Genomic DNA, 7,581 nt, shown 5'->3' on the forward strand with positions numbered 1-7,581 from the left:
TCCTTTATTAAATGTGGTAAAATAAATCATCAAAAAAATTAAATCTTGCAGTTTCAGAATAAACTTAACTTTATTTTTATTTCATTTTTTCTTAAAACTCCTTGTCAACACAATAAACCCAACTTTAAAGTATTAATGTATTATATCCTTTTTAAATATATTGTTGGATTTAGTTTACTATACTAATGTTGGTTTAGGATATTCTGTTGTTTTTTTTGTGTGTGAGATTGGCTTACATTTTTTTCTTTCTTAATGTCTTGTAGGGTTTTGGTATCCAAGTTATTATGCTGACTTCATAAAATGAATTGGAATGTGTTCCCTCTTTTTAAATTCTTGAAAAGTTACGTGAGCATAAGCCCACTGCTGAGCTTCTTCTCCTGTGAAATCTGTTTCTTGAACAGAAAATATATACAATGCCAAAATGGTGAATAAGTATTCCGTTTGGCTGTGCTTCTGATGCTGACAAAAGCATTAAGGTCAGGGAGGTAAATCCATGCTGAAGAATATGTCTCTCCTAGTGAGAACAAATTACATTGCCCTCCATGGATAGGGTCAGTCTGATGTAAGAAACCTGCTAGTAGGTAGTTGGCTAGTTCATATTGGGACTTTTTTTTTTTTTTCTTTGAGATGGAGTCTCGCTCTGTCGCCCGGGCTGGACTGCAGTGGCCGGATCTCAGCTCACTGCAAGCTCCCCCGGGTTTACGCCATTCTCCTGCCTCAGCCTCCCGAGTAGCTGGGACTACAGGCGCCCGCCACCTCGCCCGGCTAGTTTTTTGTATTTTTTTTTAGTAGAGACGGGGTTTCACCGTGTTAGCCAGGATGGTCTCGATCTCCTGACCTCGTGATCCGCCCGTCTCGGCCTCCCAAAGTGCTGGGATTACAGGCTTGAGCCACCGCGCCCGGCCCATATTGGGACTTAACTTTGACTTTGTTCTTGACATATTAAGCCTTCCACAATGGAGGCACCCAGGTCAGTTTTGGTGAGTGAAAGTCCGTGTCGCTGAGCCCATCGCCTTCTTTCTCACCACCATGGTGATTTTGTATATGGGTCCATTGAGCAAGCACTGGATTTGCAAGAGAAAGACAAGACTGACATCCCCAGAATGTATTATGTTGTTCATCTCACTGAGATTCTCTTCTACAGTATGTCTTTGGTGAACACTGACATAAAACACAAATGTCTTCACATTTTGTCTCTAATCCTAGAAGCCCCTTCACGATACTTTTTTCTTAGACCTTGTCACATTTTGTTTTTTCCAAGTCTTAAACCATCCAGCCAAACCTTTAACCACTTCCCTTGAATGTACATCTTATGTCTGGCCTTTTCCCACTTCAGTTGAAGAAGACAATCATACATGCTGCTCAAAGTTTTACCCCCCAGGAAAATTTCCCTTCATCATTGTCTCCTGGTTAGCGTTGTAACATTGCAGCAGTCTATTTCTGGCCTTTGCTGGTACATCAGTCAGAAACATCTGGAAAATAGGCCCAAATATTTTTTCTCCTCCTCAGTTAACTGGTCATAAGGAACTTCACATGAGGCTCTAGGTGTTGACTGAGTGAGAAAAGAAGCAGGTACAGTACTGGGTATCAGAGGAGTCTGCTTATATAACTAATACACCTTCCAGACCTGCTTCAGTCTGATGTTGTATATAACATTTACACTTATTGACGTATTGCTGCTGTGTGTGCCCAGCCTTATGGTGGCATGGGTCAGATAATACCCACTTCATTCTGGATATCTCAGGTCACTTGGTCACTTTATGTACCATGGTCAGGCATTCAGTCTCTAACAGCGCATAGCTATGCTCCAGAACACTGAAGCTCTGCACTGTGATTCTTTTATGGAGGCTTGCTAGAGCCTCCACGTGACATATTGTGTTAGTCAGTTCTCATGCTGCTGATAAAGATGTACCCAAGACTGGGTAATTTATAAAGAAAAAGAGGTTTAGTGGACTCACAGTTCCATATGTCTGGGGAGGCCTCACAATCATGGTGGCAGGCAAGAGAGTTTGTGCAGGGGAACTCCCATTTATAACACCGTTATATCTCATGAGACTTACTAAGTACCACAAGAACACTATGGGGGAAACCATCCCATGATTAAATTATCTCCACATGGCCCCACCCTTGATACCTGGGGATTATTACAATACAAGGTGAGATTTGTGTGGGGACACAGTCAAACCATATCACATATTTATTAAAGTTTCTTTGAGTTCATCGAATTTGCTGGGATTTTGCACACTCTTGCACTGCAGCCTGAACTTATTGCAGAGCTTTTTCTTTCTCTGTTTCTCAGTAAAAGCTCACAGCCTTACAGGTTACTCATTTAATGGACCAGAGTAGCATATCAAATGACCTCCATAATTCACAAAGGCTTATCAAGCATTGCACCTTTTTTTTTTTGGTATGGTGTTGGTGATAGTGGTAGTTGCAGTGCAAGGGATAGAAACTGCTTTCACTTAGGGAGGAATGGATCTCTAGAAACTTTGCTGAAGTGGCAGGTCCCTTAATTTTTGTGGGGCTTGTATTCTACCCTGTGGCCTGCATTTGTCTTCTTACTAAAACATCTATGGTACTTTTCTCTTGCTCATCAGGTCTAATCAGCATTATGTTATCAATGTAGTAACCCAGTATGATATTTCGGGGGATATCAAGATCATCTAGACCTCTGTGGTCTAGATTATGGCAGCGAACAGGAAAATTGATGTAGCCTTCAGGCAAGATGGTGAAAGATGTATTGTTGACCCTGCCAGATAAAAGCAAATTGTTGGAGGTTGGCAGCATACATTTTAACACTCGAGGGCCTTATAAAAATCAAGAAAGGAGCCATTCTCAGATGTCAGGCCTGCTCAGCTCATGGAAGCTTAGGATTTAAATATATATATATATATTTCATGAAGATATGTATTTCTATAAACAACATATAGAATTATTTGAGAGTTTTAAATTTATGAGAGTATTCCAATGTATGTATTGTTCTGTGATTTCCTTTATTCACTCAGATTTTTTTTTTCTTTTTTTCTTTTTCTTTTTATTTTTTTGTTGAGACGGATTCTTGCTCTGTCACCCAGGCTGGAGTGCAATGGTCGGATCTTAGCTCACTGCAAGCTCCGCCTCCCGGGTTTACGCCATTCTCCTGCGTCAGCCTCCCGAGTAGCTGGGACCACAGGCGCCCGCCACCTCGCCGGGCTAGTTTTTTGTACTTTTTTTTTTCAGTAGAGACGGGGTTTCACCGTGTTAGCCAGGATGGTCTCGATCTCCTGACCTCGTGATCCGCCCGTCTCGGCCTCCCAAAGTGCTGGGATTACAGGCTTGAGCCACTGCGCCCGGCCTCTTTTTTTTTTTTTTTAAATGGAGTTTTGCTCTTGTTGCCCAGGCTAGAGTGTGTGCGATCTGGGCTCACTGCAACCTCCACCTCCCAGGTTCAACCAATTCTCCTGCCTCAACCTCTCAAGTAGCTGGGATTACAGACACGTGCCACCACGCCTGGCTAATTTTTTAAAATTTTTAGTAGAGATGGGGGTTCACCATGTTGGTCAGGCTGGTCTCGAACTCCTGACCTCGGGTGATCCACCCGCCTCGGCCTCCCAAATTGCTGGGATTACAGGCATAAGCTACTGTGCCCAGTCACTAAGAATATTTTTAAAATTTATGTTAAGACAGCCTCCTTCACTTTGTTCTTTTTTAAGGCAAATGACTTCTGTTAATATTTGCAAATCGATATAGAGAAAAAATATTTGCCATGTGAATGGCTGCATACTGTGTAACAAGACTAATTAGATTTCTTCCATTAAAGACACCACATCTGGAGCAGTAACTGCAATTGGAGTCAGTGCATGATTAAGGTGATAATTTTCTGAGATCTATTATTCTTTTTCTGTACAAAGGATGAGATAGGTAGTACCATGCTGCACCTTTAGTGTCTTTTTTTTTTTTTGAGACAGGGTCTCACTCTGTTGCCCAGGCCCCAGGCTGGAGTGCAATGGCGTGACCTTGGCTCACTGCAACCTCTGCTTCCCGGGTTCAAGCAATTTTCGTGTCTCAGCCAACCCAAGTAGCTGGAATTACAGGCATGTGCCACCACACGTGGCTATGTTTTGTATTTTTAGTAGAGATGGGTTCCACCATGTTGCCCAGGCTCGTCTCGAACTCCTGGCCTCGAGTGATCCACCCAACTCAGCCTTCCAAAGTGCTGGCCCTTTGAAAGGGGCCACTGTGCTTGGCCCCTTTCAAGACTTTAATGGAGGCACTAATCTCTGCAATTGTCCTAAGGATGAAGTACTGTTTTCTGTGGGGGAATTTAAATCTTCCATCCAACTCTTTCCTCTATTATGTCCTATCTCCTCTGTGTTAATTCCTCTCCTCTTCTTTAATTTCTTTTAGGTTGACTATTTTTAATTCAATTTTACCTCTCTTAACTTTATTGTTCTCTGAGAGATTACACATGCGTCCTTTGCTTATCAATGTTTAATATTCTGACTCTGATAAATGCATTCAAGATATTACATCTGTTACTTTTCAGGTGACTTTTTACCTAATACTGTACAAATACAGTTATTAATATAGCATATGTTTTTTAATATAGCATATGTTTTCTAGTTAATTCTGACAGATAATTTGTACTTTGGGCTGATGTGCCAGGCTAGTGAAAGTTTAATGTCACCTATCTACCTTTCATTATCATCCTTTTAAAAAAACTAAATGACCAAAAATAGAATAGGCAGATGATAACGATGAATTATCAGTAATTTTAAGCACTTCTACATTTTATATGGAAAAGAGCAAGCTTAGAAATGTGCCTTAGAGCTGTGATCTGAAACTCTTATTGGATTCTAGTGATGCCCTTGCAGTCAACACCTCTAAGATAGCAAGAAGATTATATGCTTGAGATGTGATTAGTGAAAGATGCTACACACTGAGAGTTTGGAGACCTGGTCTATCAGTATTGGGCAAGTCGTTTGACCTCTCTGGAATTCTCATTCTTTCTCTAAAAAATCAGAACTAGGTTTCTAAGGTTACTATTGGCTTCCAGATTCTCTATTTAAAAAGAAAAATACTTTCTTGAGTCGTTTGTTTTGACCTAATAGAGTATTGCTACAACAAGAATGGTGACACACACCTGTAGTCCCAGCTACTCAGGAGGCTGAGGTAAGAGGATCACTTGAGCCCAGGAGTTGGAGTCCAGCTTGGGCGACAGAGCAAGACCCTATCTTTAAAATAATAATAATAACAATAATAATAGAGTATTGGCACAGAAATGGACGGCATGCTGTGGTGGGGCAGGTGCAAGATGCCACTGCCGGTTCAGGTGCTTAATTTGCAGTAGGGGCTCGGCGCGGTGGCTCATGCCTGTAATCCCATCATTTTGGGAGGCTGAGGAGAGCACATCACTTGAGGCCAGGAGTTCGAGAGCAGCCTGGCCAACATGGTGAAACCCCGTCTCTACTAAAAATACAAAAATTAGCCTGGCGTGGTGGCGCATGCTTGTAATCCCAGCTACTCAGGAGGCTGAGGCAGGATAATCGCTTGAACCCGGGAGGCAGAGGTTGCACCTCAGCCTGAGTGACAGAGGAAGACTCCACCTCATTAAACACACACACACACACACACACAAAATAAAATCTGCTGTAGGTGTTACCTCCTGCGCCGCATGGCCAGGAACTTAATCTTGAGTGCCAGCTTGTCGTCCTGTATGCTGCTCTAAAGAGGCGGCCGTGGAGCCCATGCAAGTCGACAAGGATCCCCCGGAGGACCTGCAGAATGCACCCGACGTCAACTACGTGGTGGACCCCACCCTGGAACTGGAGTAGTGCGTTGGCAGCTGCAGCTGCAGCTGCCCGATGCGCTCCGAGCTGCTGCTGTTTATTGCTGGCTGACTACTGACCCTTGCTGCGGGCGGAGGCCCTGAAGATGGCGCTCTCCTTCCTGCAGATAATCTTTAACGTGGACCTGTACGAAGAGGTCCACCGGAAGCTCTCGGAGGCCAACAGGAAACTGCGGAACTCACCTGACGCCATCCCCGAAAGTGGCGTGGAGCCCCCGCCCCTGGACATGGCCTGGGTGGAGGCCACTCAGAAGGAGGCCCTGCTGAAGCCGGAGAAGCCGGACGCAGACCTGAAGAACTACAAGGGCAACTCCAGCAAGGAGCGCACCAGGCGTGGCCACGATGATTCAGCAATGCCCTCAAGTGTCACTCACGGCCTGAGGCTACTGCAGCAGCGCCAAGCACGCCTTCAACATGTCCTCAATGTCTTCAAGGTCAGCGTCTACTTGCAAAATTGGCCTTACGTGCTGAGCCGCGTCTGCAAGGCCAAGTCCATCCTGCAGATTGCCGAGCAGCGAGGACAGTGGGGCAGCCAGCCAGGCGCAGGCGGTCCTCACCGAACTCCCATGCGCTGCAGGCTTGGCCGAGCTGGCCAAGAGGAAGTACAAGAAGGCTGCCAAATGCTTCCTGCTGGCTTGGTTTGATCATTGTGACGTCCCCGAGCTGCTGTCCCCTAGCAACGAGGCCGTCTTTGGGGACCTGTGGGCCTTGGCCACCTTCGACCGGCTGGAGCTGCAGCACCACCTCATCTCCAGCAGCTCCTTCAAGTTGTTCTTGGAGCTGGAGCCGCAGGTTGGAGACATCGTCTTCAAATTCCACGAGTCCAAGTGTGCCCCGTGTCTGAAGATGCTGGACGATGTGGCCACCTTGAGTCTTGAGGCCAGGAGTTTGAGACCAGTTGGGTCAACATGGCGAAATCCCGTCTCTACTGAAAAATACAAAAAGTAGCCGGTTGTGGGGGTGTCCGCCTGTAATCCCAGCTTCTCGGGAGGCCGAGGCAAAATTGCCTGAGCTTGGGAGGCAGAGGTTGCAGTCAGCCGAGATCGCGCCGCTGCACTCCAGCATGGGAGACAAAGGGAGACTCTGTCTCCAAAAAAACAAAAAAGGAGGAAATGTAGGACAACCTGCTCTCGGACATGTGTACCTCCCCAACCTCCACTCCCCCACCGCCCCACCGTCAGGACCCTGTACGCCCAGATTCGCAACTGCGCCCTCAACATACACAGGATGGCCACGCCCTCAGCCCCGCGGTGGCAGCGCGGGAGGGTGAGCTGAGGCAGCAAATCCCGGAGGATGTGGATCAGCGCAAGCACCACCTTCGAGAAGTCTCTGCGAATCGCGGGAGTTTCAGCACAGCGCCCAAGGCCGGATGCTGAGGGTCGCTGTGCTGCGCAACCAGATCCACGTGAAATCCCTCCCGGAGAAGGGAGCCGGGGGAGCGACTCCGGCCAATAGCCAGTCCCAATGAACACCAGCTTCTGAGGGGCGGCCCTCAGCCTCTGGATGTCTGCAAACCCTCCCGCCCCCATGGACCTGTTCACCTCGAGGCAGCTCGCGGCCCAGTGACAGGCCTGGCTGCTGTGTACCCTCGCATCCCGTGTGCCCTCGCACCCCGTGTGTCCTATGCTGGGGCCTGGGAGGCAGGCGGCCGCTAGCCATCCTGGAAGGCGGGGCCTGTAGGGCTTGACCGCGTGGGTGGCTGTACCTAGGGAGCAGGCTGTGCAACGCTGAGGAGGCACCACCTCCCGGAAACC

The 7,581-nt window shown here is 46.8% G+C and overlaps 1 pseudogene; it reads left to right on the forward strand.

Moving 5' to 3' along the window:
* Positions 1 to 5,677: 5,677 nt before the first annotated feature.
* On the forward strand, positions 5,678 to 7,203 carry LOC105511761 (annotated as a pseudogene).
* Positions 7,204 to 7,581: the final 378 nt, after the last annotated feature.

The sequence above is a fragment of the Colobus angolensis genome, unplaced genomic scaffold (assembly GCF_000951035.1).
Source record: "Colobus angolensis palliatus isolate OR3802 unplaced genomic scaffold, Cang.pa_1.0 Scaffold203, whole genome shotgun sequence".
Classification (NCBI taxonomy): Eukaryota; Metazoa; Chordata; class Mammalia; order Primates; family Cercopithecidae; genus Colobus; species Colobus angolensis.